This window comes from Panthera onca, chromosome C1 (genome assembly GCF_046562875.1).
Source record: "Panthera onca isolate mPanOnc1 chromosome C1, mPanOnc1 haplotype 2, whole genome shotgun sequence".
Classification (NCBI taxonomy): Eukaryota; Metazoa; Chordata; class Mammalia; order Carnivora; family Felidae; genus Panthera; species Panthera onca.
Genome location: NC_138346.1, coordinates 15,373,507 through 15,390,633, shown reverse-complemented (window position 1 = coordinate 15,390,633; position 17,127 = coordinate 15,373,507). Strand labels below are relative to the sequence as shown.

The window sequence follows — 17,127 nt, the reverse complement described above, 5'->3', positions numbered from 1 at the left end:
AATTGCTGTTGGGGGGAAAAGGGGTCTTTGCAATGCAGAACTTTTCAAGGGAAGCCTGGCAATTCAGGCTTTTAGGTGGAATTTCTCAAACTGAAAATGCCAAATAACCACTAAGATCATTTTAAAAAAGTGTCAGGTTCCCTGAATGCATTCTGAGCAGTGTCGGGCCTGCAGATAGCCAGTTTTCGAGCCCTGTGCAAAGAAGTCGTTAAATTTCATGAAAGGAATTGCGAAGGATCAGAAACAGATTAATTTTTCCCACTGACGGAGAATGGGGAGAATTGTAAGCAGATCTGCAAGCTTTGGGTGACCAAGTAATGTAATGTTTAAATTGGGACACTTTTGGGGCGCCTGGGTGGCTTAGTTGGTTGAGGGTCCGACTCTTGATTTGGACTCAGGTCATGATTCCAGGGATGTGGGATTGAGCCTCCTGTCGGACTCTGTGCTGAACGTGGAACCTGCTTAAGATTCTCTCTTTCTCTCTCTCTCTCTCTCTCTCTCTCTCCCTCTCTTCCCCCCCCCCATCTCTGCCCCTCTCCCCTGATGGTGCTCTCTCTCTCAAATAAAAAAATGAAAACATAAAAAAATAAATTGGGACACTTTGGACAATGAAAGGCTATGTTGTTAACAATCACTCAGCCATAAAAAAGAATGAAATCTTGCCATTTGCAACAATGTGGATGGAACTGGAGTGTATTATGCAAAGCTAATAAGTAAGTCAGAGAGGGGCGCCTGGGTGGCTCAGTCGGTTAAGTGTCCAACCTCAGCTCAGGTCATGATCTCATGGTTAGTGGGTTTGAACCCAGCGTCGGGCTCTGTGCTGACAGCTCAGGGCCTGGAGCCTACTTTGGATTCTGTCTCCCTCTCTCTCTGTTCCTCCCCCGCTCATTCTCTTTCTCAGAAATAAACATGAAAAAAAAAATAAGTCAGTCAGAGAAAGATAAATATCAAATTATTTCTCTCATATGTGGAATTGGGGAAGAGAAGGAAAATAGGATAAAAACTGAGAGGGAGGCAAACCATAAGAGACTCTCGAACACAGAGAACAAACAGGGTTGCTGGAGGGGAGGTGGGTGGGAGGGGGATGGGCTAAATGGGGGATGGGCATTAAGGAGGGCGCTTGTTGGGATGAGCACTGGGTGTCACATGTAAGTGATCAATCAATAAATCCGACTCCTGAAACCATTATGACACTGTATGCTCACTATTTTGGATTTAAATAAAATTTGAAAAAAATCCCTGCAAAAGAGGAGATTCAGATATGACTTACAGATAATAACTTAGGACAAGAGATACCGGTGTGTATTTTTAAGTGCTTAAAGGCAATATGCTGAGGAAGAGCATCATTTAAATTGAAGAACTAGGCTATGCGTGAACCGATGCTTGAGACCATTTAATGCCTACATTTGTGTCTTTTTCTTTTTTTCCCCCCTACATTTGTTTCTTTACCAATCATGTTCACTTACCTTAAATATTTAATGTATCTGTGTAGGTATGTTTTATATCATTTTGTGTGTGTGTGTGTGTGTGTGTGTGTGTGCGTGCATATTTCTTTTTTTCCCCTACCCACGCTTGTTTTAGGCATATGTTGTTGGGTGCATTGGCTCAATGCCACAGTGGCTATTGACCCTTGAAATGTGGGTCGTCCCAAGTTGAGGATGTGTTTTGAGTGTAAAATACACACAGGAATTCAAACCTTTTAGCACAAATGTATAAAATACTTCAATAATTTGTATACTGATTGCATGTTAAGATGATAATATTTTGATAATCTGTCTAAATAAAATACATTAAATTAAAATTAAAAACTAATTACATCTAAATGAAAACATCTCATTCAGCTGGGTTGTATGTTCATACTACCTAAATTGTGCCTTAACAGAGATCAACTTGTTTTGACCTGGATGATCTCAGCGGTTAGGGAGGGGCACGGGGCTGGGGGGGGGTGGCGGTGGGGTGAGGGACAGTGCGACAAGGGCACTGTGCTGTGGTGACACCCCGCAGGTGCCCCTCCAGGCTCTACCAGTTATTAGGTGGGGAGACCTTGGGCAAGTAACCTTCTAGGTTTCCATTTCTCATGTGTTAAGAGATACCAGACTCCGATGGGTCTCTCAGCTCCCTTCAGCTTTGGTCCTGCAAACAGCAAATAAAAGGCAACTAAGATCCCCTGAATGATTTAACTCCTTGAATATCTTGTTTCATTAGACAAGCGCGCAAGGGAAAGGTTTCCTGGGAGGTTTTGCAGGTGGAGATATATATGGCTTACAATTTAGATGCTTCAGCCTCTAAGGTGGTGGGTGGGTCCTTACTCTCTACGGGTCATATATCTGAGGAAAATGAGAAATCTTCCTGGAAAGATCTGTACATCCACACAAAAAATTATATTCAGTTTCAGGGAAGTCATGGGTCCTCTGAAGTCCATTTATAAAGTCCCCAGTGCTCCACAGATACATCCCAGGATGAGAACCACTGCTTTAAGGGAATTTTTTTTTTTAGAAGACCCTCCAGAATATTGTTTCATGTTCTCAGCCAATTCATTCGTGTGACGGCACCGACAGACTTCTAGCTGTGTTGTGCATGCACATGTTGCACATGTTGGTGACTGTGCTAGGGGCCCGGCATATGGCAGTGTTTCTGAAAGTTTGAGCTTCCTTGTATTTTAACACATGGGTGCTTTTAATAATTGCAGATTTTTGATGGAAGAAAAGCAGAGCATCTGGGGATAGGGGCTAAGAGCCTGCCTTTTAAAATATTGTTCCCCTCCCCCTGACTGTGCTTAGATACACCAAATTTGTGAACCATTGGTGAATGGGATCTACTGGCTTGCCTCCTGAAGATAGGGGGTAGCCTGTCTACGGAACTGCTGCGTGAACATCCTTCATCATGTGCCACTTCATTCACAGCCCTCCGCGAGCTGACGGTGAGCCCTTGAGTTACTATATTCCATCGGAATCCTGGGCTAATATATTGCCAGGGGAAGAGGAGGAAGAGTCCCCACTGCCATCCCCAAACAGTACAAATATTTGGAGAACCCCGGAGACGAAATGAAAAGATTACCGAAAAACGACACAACTCTCCAACCAGCACACTCAAACTTTTGTTCCCATAGTTTTGATTTCAAGGAGACGCCACGTTTGAGTTCAACTTCCTATGGATCCTCCATTGCCTGTAGGTTGAAATACCTACTGATGGGGATGTTCGCCAGGTGCCCCGCCCCCGTCACTCCCCCTAGCAGCACCATCACTTTTCTGTTTTATACATAAGGAGGCAGAGGCTTGCTGGGGCTGGGTGCCTGCTCACCCCTCAGTGTGCCACTCTACCTCCGTGATCTTGACCCACCCTCTCTGCCAAACGTGCTTCACATCACCACTCCCCAGATGTGCACCATTTCTTCCTTCCTTCCTTCCTTCCTTCCTTCCTTCCTTCCTTTTATTTTATTTATTCTATTCATTTCCTTCATTTATTGATTTTAAGAGAGAGCACAAGCAGGGGAGGAACACACAGAGAGGAAGAGAGAGAATCCCAAGCAGGCTCTGTGCTGACAGTGCAGAGCCTGATGCAGGGCTTGGACTCACAGACCATGAGATCATGACCCGCGTCAAAATCAAGAGTTGGTCGCTTAACCGAATGGGTCACCCTGGAGCCCCAACCAGTGGTCACTTTCAAGTGGGGCCTCTTCACTGGCTTTGGTTCTGTAATAGACTGAATGTTCGTGTCTCCCCCAAATTCACAAGTTGAAACCCTAACCCTCCATGTGATGGTATTAGGAAGTGGGGCTTTTGGGAGGTGATTATTAGGTCATGAGGGTGGCACCAACTGTGGGGTTGACAGAGGAGGCGGGTGCTGTTCTGGGGTCCCCACCATGCTACGGCAAGGACTTGTCCCAGAGGTCTGAACTGGCTGACTCAGTGTATTTGGGAAGGGGCCGGAACCCCCCCTAGCAGGTACAGAAGCTTCTTCTAGCTCAGTATTTTAGTAGACGTCTGCCCACCACTACCCCCACTACTCCCACGGGAGGCAAGAGGGATTGAGTGGTTCTGTCCAACATACCCCTTGGGAGACTGAGGAGCTGGGTTGTGAACACAAGTCCACTTGCCTCTTTCCACTACCAGTGGTATATGCAGAAGCTTCCTCTGGGATGGTTGATAAAAATGCAGATTCACGCTCTGTCCAGGAATCTATGTTTTCACTAAGCACCCTAAGTGGTTCCGGTAGAAGCGATTCATACATCATCCTCACATTCAGAAACTCCTTTCTAGTCCAAGTTGCCTCACAGACGTGGCCATTTAGATTTCTAAAATACTCTCCAGTTCCTAAAGTGCCAGGATGTACATTGTCTCATTTGTAAAATGAGGCAGCTGGTGCCGACTCTGGGTGATCCCCAGGAGCCCTTCCATCTCCAAACAGGTCCTTCTTTGCTTGAAGGACCAGCATGAGAGCTCCCAGGGGCACACACGTCTTCCTGTCACAGGAAGACAGTAAGGGAGGAGTGGGAGGTAGAGTGTGCAGACTGGGGTCACCTCACGTGGAGAGGTCTCCCTCCAAGGACCCGATGGACACCCCCGTATGAGACTTCTGTGCACTAGGACCCTGGTGTTTATGGCAGATGTGGCTGCATGAATTGAACTCAGAGCCAGAAGACGAGGGTCTATGGAGATGCTCCCAATTTAGGCAGGAGACTCATAGACACAGAGATTGTGTGAAGATATTTCGAGAAGAAGCACTGTCACCAGTCACCCATGGTACGGAAAGAGCATTGGGCTGGGAGTCAAGATGGTTTCCAGTCCTCACCCAGCAGCTAACTTGCCGAGTCGCTATGGCCATGTTACGGTGCCTCAGTTTCTTTCTCGGTAACAGAAAGGGATTGAACTGGATCTTTGGAATCTAAGTGTTTGGCAGAGGAGCCCCAGGGATGTCAGAGAGAAAGGGGGGAACGTGAGTGAAGGGGCTTTAATTACGGCAGCTCACAATTTGCCTGCTTGGTTTATTTGGGTTCTGTGTAAGCTCTCTTGGGAAATATGGTCTCCAGTACTAACAACAACAAAAAATGTTTGAAAAGCACTGGGGTTTGCTTCAAGGCACGCTGAGGCTTCAGGTCACCGAGGCTAGTGTCTCTGGAACGATGTTTGGCCATTTACCTGAATTCAGGTGAAAGTAAGCACATCGTAAGCATTTCATTTCTTGGTCCTACTTCCCTGTCACCAAGAACCCCAAATTCAGGTGAGCAGAATGGAGGTTAAATGGTAAATATTGGACCTAGTTAGGGCTAATATTTAATTTAAATAAACACAGCTGAGCAAACAGAAGGCTTTAAGCTAGGGTTGTATTTACGTAGCCATTTCCTTAGTGGGCAATGGCTTTTTGACTTTTTTCCTTCTGATCTTAATTGTGACCTGTTTGACTAAGTTGATGGAACAGATTGAAGAGCCCAGACATAAAAAAGCTGGGGAACCTTTCCGTAAAGGGCATTTTTATCTAAGCCTTTCATTATTTAAGCCTCTGTGAAACAGAGGGCCTAAGGGACTTCTGGAAATTTAAAACACAATGATCTGTGTGTCTTAATATTCTTTACATTCCTTATTCTACTTAAGAAATGGAAGAAATCGTTTTGGGGTTGTTCTTCTGACACACTCTGGGTGCTTGATCTTGGGTGACTCAGCAGAGCCGTCCAAAGTGGCTACTGCAGCGTTCTCCAGGGGCTGATCTGAGTTGGATCGTTGCTATTTCTTAGGCGAGGGGACACTGACGTCACAGCCTTGGGATCTGTGATCTCATCATTTAATTAACAAGCAGAGCATGTAGCCTGGGTGTCTAGGAAATTTACTGGCTTGGGATATATTTTTATGTTTTGAGATGCTTCTCACTTGATCCAGGTGATAATACGAGTTGTTTAAAAGAAAGTTTTTTTTAATGTTCATCCATTTTTGAGAGAGAGAGAGAGACGATGGGAGCAAGGGAGGAGCAGAGAGCCACAGAATGTAAAGCAGGCTCCAGGCTCCAAGCTGTCAGCACAGAGCCCAATGCAGGGCTTGAGCTCATGATCTGCCAGATCATGACCTGAAGTCGGACACCCAGCTGACTGAGCCACCCGGGCGCCCCCGTGATAATGAGTTGTTTTAAAGCTAAATTCCCAAACTTCGGTGGCTTAACCCAAAAGAAGTCACTGCTCACTCATATAAAGTCCAAAGTGGCTTTAGGCACCCTGCCTTCCGTGCAGTGATTCAGGAATCCAGCTCCCTTCCACCTTGTGGATGACACACACTGGCTTCTTACCCATTGTTACTGGAGATCTGTACTCATCGTTTTGTTCATGCTCCATTGATGAGAACTGACCCCACCAAGTCTAAAGGGACTGGGAATATCATTCTGGGTTGATAACCATTTTCTCCACAGAATCTTTGTCTAATACAAGGAGAGCACAAGTCTTGGGTGGACAACTAGTTATCTTTGCCCCTAGCGATCGCAAACGTTTACTTGTTGGATAATCATCAACTAAGCATGCGGATTGGACTGCTTAAATCCCAAATAGTCAAGCTGATGGCATTTTTACTTTAGTCAAAGCAAGAGGAGAAAAATGCCCAAGGAAATGACACATGTTGATGCTTGTGGAAATGTCCCATCCAGGGGCACTTGGGTGGCTCAGTCGGTTGGGTGTCTGACTTTGGCTCAGGTCACGATCTCACGATTCGTGAGTTCAAGCCCCAAGTCAGGCTCTGTGCTGACAGCTCAGAGCCTGGAGCCTCCTTCAAATTCTGTGTCTCCCTCTCTCTCTCTGTCCCTCCCCTGCTCACACTCTGTCTCTCTCAGTCTCTTAAAAATTAATGAACATTAAAAAAAATTAAAAAAAAAAAAAAAAGAAATGTCCCATCCATCCAACCAGGCATTACAGGCAAAACTTGTTCTGAGAGTCCTACAGGAGAATAAACATGCACAAGCAAACTCAGCTTCTTCCATGTGGGTCCAGAGAATGACTTCCTTTTTCTGTGTCTCAGAGATCATCTGTAACACCTATACTCCGACATTATGAGTTTCATTTCTTACGTATTGAAATCATTGAAATGAACATGTCTGTCTGTGGTGATGAAGGGTTGTTCTCCAGGAAAGGCGTGGACAACAGTGTTCTGAAAAATTAGTCAGAGGAAATGGGGAGCTAAATGTTTGCTTTTCTTAATGAATCTTGGCCATATTTCCAAATATTTAAATGTAAAATATGTATCATTTAACCACAACTTCAGTGCTAAAAACAAACACAACGCAGATGGTTAAAGGGCATGTGGTTTAAAGTATTAATCCCCAAACAACCTCCACATGCAGTTTTCAAATAAGACTAAGCCTGTTGAATCTCCACAGATATGAATTTTTAAGCAGTACAGTCAAACCTTACGTTGAGAGTAACTTGTTCTGCGAGAGTTCCACCAGACAAACAAACATTTCTAATAAATTTTAACTTGATGAAGAGCGATGTCTTGCAATACGAGTAGTACGTGATGCCGAATGTCGCGTGATCACAGCTGAGCCAATGGTTCATGGTCCTTCTCTCTCTCTCTCTCTGTGGGATTGTGGGTGATCATCTCCCATGCTCGGATGCTTGGTCTCGGGCTGTGGTGTTTGGCAGAAGTCAGTGATTTTTCAGAATGTTGAAAGGTGCCCACAACAGGCACTTGTGTATTTTTTGTCACTTCAAGGCACCTCTGGACAGTCCTTTGCTTTTCCATACACAAGTACGCTTAAGAATGCTTTGCTTCATTCTAGGTCAGGCTGCCTGCAGATATAGACCCTTCCCTCTACTACCTTATTGCCAGTTACATTAAATACAGGATATGATGAGAGTTGATTAATACTGTACTGTAGTCAATACCCACGCGAGCGTATACCATGACCCCCATGCAGAAAAAGATTCCACTGAGTCAATAGATCATAGTGATTGCGTTAGTGACAGTGAAAGTCATCCTACGCAATAACCCTCCTCTCTCTTGTCTCCCTCACATCAGCCATGAAGGTTTTCAAAGGTAAGTGAATGTTAATTTGTTTGTTTTTCTTTGTATTTTTGTATTTTCATTATTATTTTGGATTATATTACAGTATTGTCATCATTGTTCTAGGAATGTGTTTGTGTTGTGGAGCGAATCATCTGAGTGTCCATTATTTCTTATGGGGAAATTCGCTTTGATATACAGATGCTTTGGATTACAAGCATGTTTCTGGAACGAATTATGCTCGCCAACCAACGTTTTACGGTATTATTTGAATGTCAGTTTCAGATCAAGTTTTTCCAAGCATTAAGATATGTCACTGTTGGTTTTTAAAAAGATAAATAGTGGCAAAGGTACCAGGATGGTGAGGTTTCCTACTGAATCGCTGCTCATGATGGGGTTTGATCCTGAGCCTTTGGGGCAATGCAGTTAATTATTCGTTCTGGCACCGAGAAAGCAGCTTGTCCTCAAAGAAGGCCTCTCCAGCTTGTCTCATCACTGTTCACAAGACTTTGGGTTTGCAAATGCAGAAAAGCATCGCTATTTTGGTGCTGAAGTGTAAACTGATGTGAGTTAAACAAGAGAGAAGATTTGTAGTGCACAACCGTTGACAAATAAGATGCTTCTGTGGTTATTTGTGTGTCGGGATAGATATGGTCTCTTCCTTAGCATGTCTCTTCCTTGGCACAACGAAGAGGAAGGCTGGACCTCATTCAGCTGAGGCCAGAAATCAGGAGGACAGAGCATGGATCCTGGCGGACAGTTTCCCCGTCTGCCCTAAGAACAGCTTGTTTTGTCCTTTTACTGTTTGCTTTTGAATTTTGTTATTATTTATTTTTATTCACTTGTGGTGGTTGTTGTTTTTTAATTTCTCAAGTTCTTCTCTCTCATTTCTAGAGGAAGCACTGGAACCCTTGAATGTCCCTGGCCCCTTTAAGTTCAAGTCGCATCATGGTGCAGGAAATCAGCAGGTGCTGGGATCAGACTCCTGTGGGCTTGATGTGGGGGTCAGCTACCTGAAAGCTTTGTGAGCCTGCATTCTCTGTGCCTCAGTTATCTCATCTGGGAGATGGGCCGTTGTCAGGATTCAATAAGATATGGTTCATGAAGAACACTTGGCATAAAATAATGGGCCTACCCATCCATAGCTTTCTATCTATTGATCTATCATTTATCTATTTAACTGTCTATCATTGATCACCTGTCTTATCTGCCTACTTATTCTCTCCTCTCTCTATTATATACGTATGTAAACTATGTATTATATAATCAATAGATAGTGAGAAAGAGAGAGGAGAGATGGAGAGGAAAGAAAGAGGCAGTGGAAGAGGGAATCCAATTTTTGGGGGGGTAACTTTGACTTAGTTCTTTCAGTTATGAAATACTTTAGGCACACAAAATGTTATAATAATAATAATATAGCAAATGCATGTATATTCACCATATAGCGTAAGAAGCTGAACCATGTATGTGGGTTTGGGCTCCGACCTGATAGCTCAGAGTCTGCTTGGGATCCTCTCTTTGCTCCTCCCCCACTCATGCTCTCTCTGTCTTTCTCAAAATAAACAAATAACTAAAAAAAAAAAAAAAAAGAGAAAGAAAGAAGCAGAACGATGTAGAGTCAACTGAAACCACCCTCCTACTCTTTTCTAGTCTCCTTTTCTGTCTTTCTCCTCTTTTCTCCTGCCCAGAAGTAACCACTCCTGTGCAGTTTTTTACAATTGCACTGTTTGAACTCATCCCAAACTACTTGTTTTGCATACTTTCAAACTTTGGTGCAATAGTATATTCTATGTACCTTTCTGCAATTTCCTTGTAATGTATAACATGTCTTTTTACTTTAAATATTTATTTATTTATTTATTCATTTTCTAATATTGTATTTTTGACATATGTATGTTGATACACATACACCCAGTGCGTTCATTTTTTTTAAATTTGTTTTAATGTTTATTTATTTTTGAGAGAGAGAGAGAGAGACAGAGAGACAGAGTGTGAGCAGGGGAGGGGCAGAGAGAGAGAGGGAGACGCAGAATCCGAAGCGGGCTCCAGGTTCCGTACTGTCAGCACAGAGCCCGATGCGGGGCTTGAACTCATGAACCGCAAAATCATGACCTGAGCTGAAAGCAAGCGTTGGACGCTTAACCGACTGAGCCACCCAGGCGCCCTGACACATATTTTAATATGTTATAAATGAACATAATCGGCATTCATGAAACCACGTGTCAACCTGAGACCTTGACCATAATGACAACCTGCATCACCTAGAGGCTCCACGTGACATCCTGGAGTTGAAGACATCGCTTAACGCATTTGTTAGCTCTGGTTTGGAGCGTCTGTGCTTTGGCGAGGCTGTGAAGTATCAGGGAACAGGTGGAGAAGCCATTCTATTTTCACCTGAAATTGTAACTGCAGAGGATGGAAGTGACCCGGTTAATGACATTGGAAACCTAGCTCTGAGAACGTACGTTTAGGTAAGTGTTTAGTTCATTCGCTCTCTTTGGGCCTCAGTTTCCTTGTCTGCAAGTAGAAGGAGATGGATCCGATGATCCCTAGGTTCCCTTAGTCCCTTGGGTAAAACGTAAGCTTCTATTAGGTTTCCATGGTTCCGTGAAGGTAGTGTTGGTCTGCAGAAAAACTACACTCAGGTGCCGGGGAGCTGAAAGCATCACCTGACCACCGTGTCCACTTAGAACCTGTCCTCCCTGGAGTGCCCTTTGAGGTGGTGACAGAATTCCGCCATTTTCCCTGAGCATTCCAGGGCCATGTGTCTTTCTTCCCTGAGAATGAATCATGGAACTGGGAAGCTGGATCTCATCCAAACCTCAAACCAAAACAAGTCACCCTCTGTCTTTGAACTTAGTTTTTCCCGTTCTCTCTCTAGTGTCTAGTTACGTTATGGCCCCTTTCAGACTATGAGTATGTTTACGAAGAGAAAGAAGAGCTTTGGTGGGGGTGGGCGAGAGATGAATAGTGACTTCAAATATCTGTTGGCTACCATGTAGAAGATGGAGGAAAATATTCTCAGAGTCACCACGGGGGAAGCAATGGCTGATGGGGAAAGCAATGACAAGCTACAGGGAAGCAGTTTTGGGTGGCTACAAGTACTTTCTGACCATTCGAGCCATCTTGTGGGGGAGCTCTTTGTACAGAAAGGTGTCAAACGCTAAGTAATTGATTAGGTCAATGTATAATATAAATATATGCAGGCCCTGGGCTGGGTTCTGGAGGAGGGGGGAACAAACACGAAGAAGATATCATCCCCGGAGCCAGGAACGTACAGTCTGCTGGACACAACCATGTTCTGCTTTGTAAGATAATTAGATACCCATCTGCAGAGCCATAAATTGACCACAAGCAAAGCACTTGGGAGTGTGGAGTGGGGAGATATCTCCTCAGGCTGAGGGAAGAGGGAAGTGGTTGGGGGGGGGTGGTACAGGGTCCTGGCTCTTGAATTAGGTCTTGAAGGTAGACGGAAGGTGAAGATGTGGGGTGGGAGGGGTGGGGGGCAGAGACAGCCTGTGCCTGAGCCATTATGGCGTCAGGTCAACCTGCGGTGCCCCGGCTCCTTGAGTTTGCCCTCATGTGGCAGGCTGACTCTTCAACCGCTCTTCACGGAGGTTTGTTCTTCCCCTCAGACACTTTCTAAGACGTTGACCATGGCCCTGGTGTGGGAGAGGGTTACCTGGAGCCCAGACTTCCAGAGCCTGTCTCCTTCATTTCCCAAAGCCTGCCCTCCTCCCTAAGCCTGAATGCTACAGGCCACATTAGTCCTCGCCCATCTCTGGGAAGCTTACCTTCCATGCCCTGAAGGTGATGCTCTCATGCCCCACGCGTGCCCACTTGAGGAGGTGGAGTGCAGTGGGTGGTAGGTAGGAAGTGACTGCCAGGGGTTGGATTCAGGGAAAGAAAGAACCAAAGTGCCGTTGGATCTGTGTCTGGCACATCCCCATGAAGTCGTTCGCGTCCAGTTCTTTTCCTTTCTTGCTGTTGCCACCCCTGTTCTCTTCCCGGGAGTATGGCGATAGCCTCCCAGCCTCTTTCTCTTCTCCATCCTTCGCTGGTGGGGCCACACTCTCTGCCCCTGACTGAATAGCCGAAGCATCCCTCCTGTGCCAGCTCCAGAATGACCCCTGGACCGTTCCTACTAGGTTTCCTAGCTGTCCATGCTCTAAGAGCATTTTGGTCCGTGAAGGCGAGGGGCTAAGGATGCCTGAGTGTGGGTGACCCATCCAGTCTCGCCTCTGTGGGAAGGAGTGTCCAGCCTCTGCTGCCATGCTGCATTCTGGGGATGTCAACCCCCTCCGCTTCTGGGGAAGTGAACCTCCTCCTTCAAAACCCTGCTCTGTTAGTTAATCTGCATCCCACACTTGACCGTGGGGTTCCCCTTTTCCAGTTTCTCAGAGGCTCTGCTTACTCACACTCGTACCGTGCCCACATTCTTGGGTATGTATGGCATGAGGGTCCTGCACACTCTGACTCCCACTCTCCTAGCGCCTGTTGGCAAATACCCAACTTGTGCATGAGCATGTACTGTGTTCTTGGCTTTCATAAGGGAGCCCCAGCCCCCTGGATGACACTCCGCCCATACCTCAGATGTCCCACTCAACTCCTTGCTGTGCACTGAGGACACAGCTCCCCGATCCACCAGGCTGAAGGAGCACTTCCTTCAGAACCACCTGGACCCATGGTTTCTACCTCACTGGCGGCCTGTGGGGCTAAAGGCTCTTCACTTGACTGAGCTCTTGCCTTGTTTTTATACTTGGCACTTGGCTTCTTGAAGCTAGAGACTGCTTCTTATTTTTGGACTCCCCCCCCCCCCCCAGCAAGAGCCCCTCACCCACCATGGCATGGTGTTCTTTGCCCAGAGAGGATGCTCGATATTTTTTATTATTTACAGTTTTAAAAAAAAATTTAATGGTTTTTTACAATTTATTTCTGAGAGAGAGGGAGAGAGAGAGAGAGGGAGGGAGAGAACGAGTGGGGGAGGGGCAGACAGAGAGGGATTCACAGAGTTGGAAGCAGGTTCCAGGCTCTGAGCTGTCAGCACAGAGCCGGATGCAGGGGTCGAACTCATGAATTGCGAGATCATGACCTGAGTCGAAGTCGATGCTTAACCGACTGAGCCACCCGGGAGCCCCAAGGATGTTCAATAGTTGTCTGATAGATGCGATTGCCGAGGGCAGGTGGCAGGAGGCTGCAAGTATTGGGAGTTGGCCTGCAGGGGTTTTGCCACCCCCTAGTGGGGTACTTCCAGAGGCAAGAAATTTGGAGTGGTGGGCCGTGTTTCCTGGACATCACCAGACGCTATATAAATATAAAATGGAACTCCCGAAGGGATCTCCTTCCTGTCAATGGTAAGGAAGGATGAAAATCAGTGTGCAGAAAATGACGTTTCGCCTTCACTGATTTTCCTCCCTGAGCCCTTTCTCCATTTGCACGCGTTTTCCTCTATTAGTTCCCCCGAGGGCTTGCTTTGTACCACCTGTGTGCATGGCCTTTCGCTCTGCCTTCTCTGCTGGGTATACTAAGAAGAAGGGGTGCAGTGGGAGTCTCTGGTCCCCAGGGGGTCCGTGTTCACAGGCGCAGAGCTCAGCGTCTGTTGCATTTGCCTCCGCGCCCTGACTTCTTTGATGGTTGGGTCAGTGGCATAAGAAGGCGTGACCTTGGAGGTCACCTCGCATCCTGGTTTGTAGCAGAGCCATCAGGACTACCAGCTATGTGACCCCTAGCCGTTTCCCTTACCTCTCTCTGCTCCCCTTTCTCCATTTGTCAAGTGGAGAGAATAATCGCCCTTCCCTTAGCAATGCAGCTCCAATAATGGCACCAATGAGCTGTTACTATGTGCTGGGAGCCATACTGGGCTTTCTTCATGTGTTAATTCTGAATTTTTAGGACTCTCCTATGCACTCAATACTATTATTATAGCTCTGCCTTCTAGAGAAGGAAAATGGGGCACAGGGAAGTTGAGGAACTTGCCTAAGGTGGCACAGCCAGTAACCGGTTGAGCTGGTATTTGAACCCGGACGGCCTGACTGCTGGAAGCCCAATTCTGACCACGATGCTACATTGCATTTAGAACGCTAGGTCAAAGCGACCTCGGTGAAAAATGGCAGAGTAAGAACTTCTGAAAATTCTCTCCTCCATAAAAGCAACAACAACAGCAACAACAACAAAAACCCTGGCAAAAAATGTCAGACTTGACTTTTTCAGAACCCTGGAAATTAACCAAAGGCTGACAAGAATCCAGGGAGTGTTTATTCAGGAAAAATGACAGAATTTCAGGAAGAACAAGAAGGTTTATGGTGTTTTAAGTTTCTTATTCCTATTCTCCCTTTCAACTCTGCAGTAGCCAGAAAAATTAACAGCCTGAAAATGAAATCACACTGAAATCTACTAGTCTGGCGGCCACCGGAGGGAGCAGAACGACACGGGAACTCCTTCAAAACCCCGTCTTAGAGAATTGCTATTGTTTTACCTTTCTGGGCTATTCCCTGGGAGACACTCTTTGCAAAGTTGTCTTTATTTGCTTAACTCTGAGTCTGTCGAGTGAGGAAAATCAGTGTTGAAACAATTAGAGGCAATGGATGAACTTTGTGATTGCCTGAGGCTGTGAATAATGGTTGGGGTCACCAAGACACTTCAGGGAAAACAAAAATGAAAACCTAAAAAACTGAGGAATGAGATACTCACAGAGGCTTTGAAAAGCTCTGACATATTCCTGGGAACCTTGAGACTAACACACAGGCTTGGGCATATGAATACTCAGTAAAGATCAAATAGACTGGAAGCTGTCACCTCTGGCTGAAAATGAAGCTCTAAACAAGTTGGAAGTGAAGGCTAAGGCAGAGTTAAAGTTGCCTGAGGGTTGAAGGTGCGTCTCAGCACGCACACAGTACCCCATGAGGAAGACCAGGAAGTTTATTGGCTCTGAAAGATACGTGAAATCAATCCTTGTGTGGTCATTAGCTCACCACTAAGCAAACTGAATAGAGATTTCAGCGGCCACACATGACAGAGAACTCAGACGCTACAGAATTAGTCCAGAAAAGTGAACAGACAAACAACATTTCGAGAAGCAAAGGAAATAAAAGTAGCCCAGGTTGAAATGGAAGAAATAGAGCTATCTTTATTTGCAGATGACATGATCTTATATGTAAAGGATTTCAAGGAATTTACTAAAAAACGGTTAGATCTAATAAAAAAAAATTCAACGTGGTTGCAGTATACATTAATATGTAAAGTGAATTGTATCCCTATACATTAGCAATGAACAATATGAAAATAAAATGAGAAAAGCAATTCCTTTTAACCTAGCATCAAAAAGAATGAAATGCTTAGTGAAAAAATTTATGAGATGAAGTATAAGGCTTATACACTGACAACTACAAAATACTGCTGTAAGAAATCAAATATTTCTTAAAAAAATTTTTTTAATGTTTATTTATTTTTGAGAGACAGAGAGAGAGCGGGGAGGGGCAGAGAGAGGGGGAGGCACAGAATCAGAAGCAGGCTCCAGGCTCTCAGCTGTCAGCACAGAGCCCTGACCCAGGGCTCCAACTCACAAACTGGGAGATCGTGACCTGAGCTGAAGTCGGATGCTTAACCTACTGAGCCACCCAGGTGTCCCAGAAATCAAATATTTCTAAATGAATAAATGGAAAATCATCTGTATTCATGGATTGGAAGCCTTGATATTATTATTATTTTTAAGTTTTATTCATTTATTTATTTATTTATTTGGAGAGAGAGAGAGAGAGAGAGAGCAAGCACGTGGGAAGGACAGACATTGGGAGAGAGAGAGAATCCCAAGCAGGCTCTGTGCCGTCATCCAGGAGCCCGATGTGGGGCTTGAACTCACAAACCACAAGATCACGTCCTGAGTCAAAATCAAGAGTCAGATACCCAACCAACTGAGCTACCCAGGCCCCCGAACGCCTTAATGTTATTAAGATGGCAATATTCCACCAATCAATTCACAGATTCAATACGATCCTTATCACAATTCCAACTGTCCTTGTTTTTTAGAAATAGACAGGCATTTCTAAAATGCATATGAAATTGAAAAAAAAAAAAAAAAAAAAAACAACCCCAAATAGCTAAGAATCTTAAAACAGAAGGAGAAAATTGGAGGACTCACACTTTTTGATTTGAAAACTTACTACGAAGGTACAGAATTCAAAATGACGTAGTACCAGCATAAGGCGGGACGTAAAGATCAGTGGAATGGAATGGAGTGCTCTCAAATATGCTCAGACAACTATAGTCAATTGATTTTCCACGAGAGTACTAAACCCATTCAATGGGAAAGGATATCCACATGCAAAATAATGTATTTGGACCTCTACCTCACATCATATACAAAAATTAACTTGAAATGGGTCAAGAAACTTAATATAAAAGCCAAAGGTATAAAATGTTGGAAGGAGACATCAGTGTAAGTCTTTGTGACCTTGGGCTAGGCAACAGTTTCTTAGGTATGACACCAAATGCATAGGGAACATGCAGAAACTTGCAGAAAAATGCAGAAACAACAGAAAAAAAAGAGATTAGTTGAACGTTCTCAAAATTAAAACCTTTGGTGGATCAAAGGACACTAACAAGAACATGAAAAGGCAGCTCACAGACTAGAAGGAAATGTTTACAAATCATATATCTGATAAGGGTTTAATATCCAGTGCTCAGTTATCCGTGCTGTCAGCACAGAGCCTGATGTGGGGCTTGAACTCACAAACCATGAAATCATGACCTGAGCTGAAGTCAAGAGTTGGATGCTTCACTGACTGAGCCACCCACATGCCTCTGAAATATTATTCTATACCCAGTAGGACAGTTATGATCAAATATAGGAAAATAATGAGTGTTAGCAAGGGGACCCTCAAAACTGTTGGCAAGCATATAGAATTGTGTCACCTCTGAGGGGCGCCTGGGTGGCTCTGTCGGTTAAGCGTCTGACTTCGGCTCAGGTCATGATCTCACGGTCCGTGAGTTCGAGCCCCGCGTCGGGCTCTGTGCTGACAGCTCAGAGCCTGGAGCCTGTTTCAGATTCTGTGTCTCCCTCTCTCTCTGCTCCTCCCCTGTTCATGCTCTGTCTCTCTCTGTCTCAAAAATAAATAAACGTTAAAAAAAAAATTAAAAAAAAAAAAAAGAATTG

At 44.9% G+C, this 17,127-nt stretch overlaps 1 protein-coding gene across 1 annotated transcript in view; it reads left to right on the top strand.

The window, feature by feature from the left end:
- The window catches only part of MOGAT1 (monoacylglycerol O-acyltransferase 1), a 290,439-nt gene that overhangs the window by 273,172 nt on the left and 140 nt on the right, over nt 1-17,127 (top strand). The gene's annotated exons all lie outside the window — the stretch shown is intronic.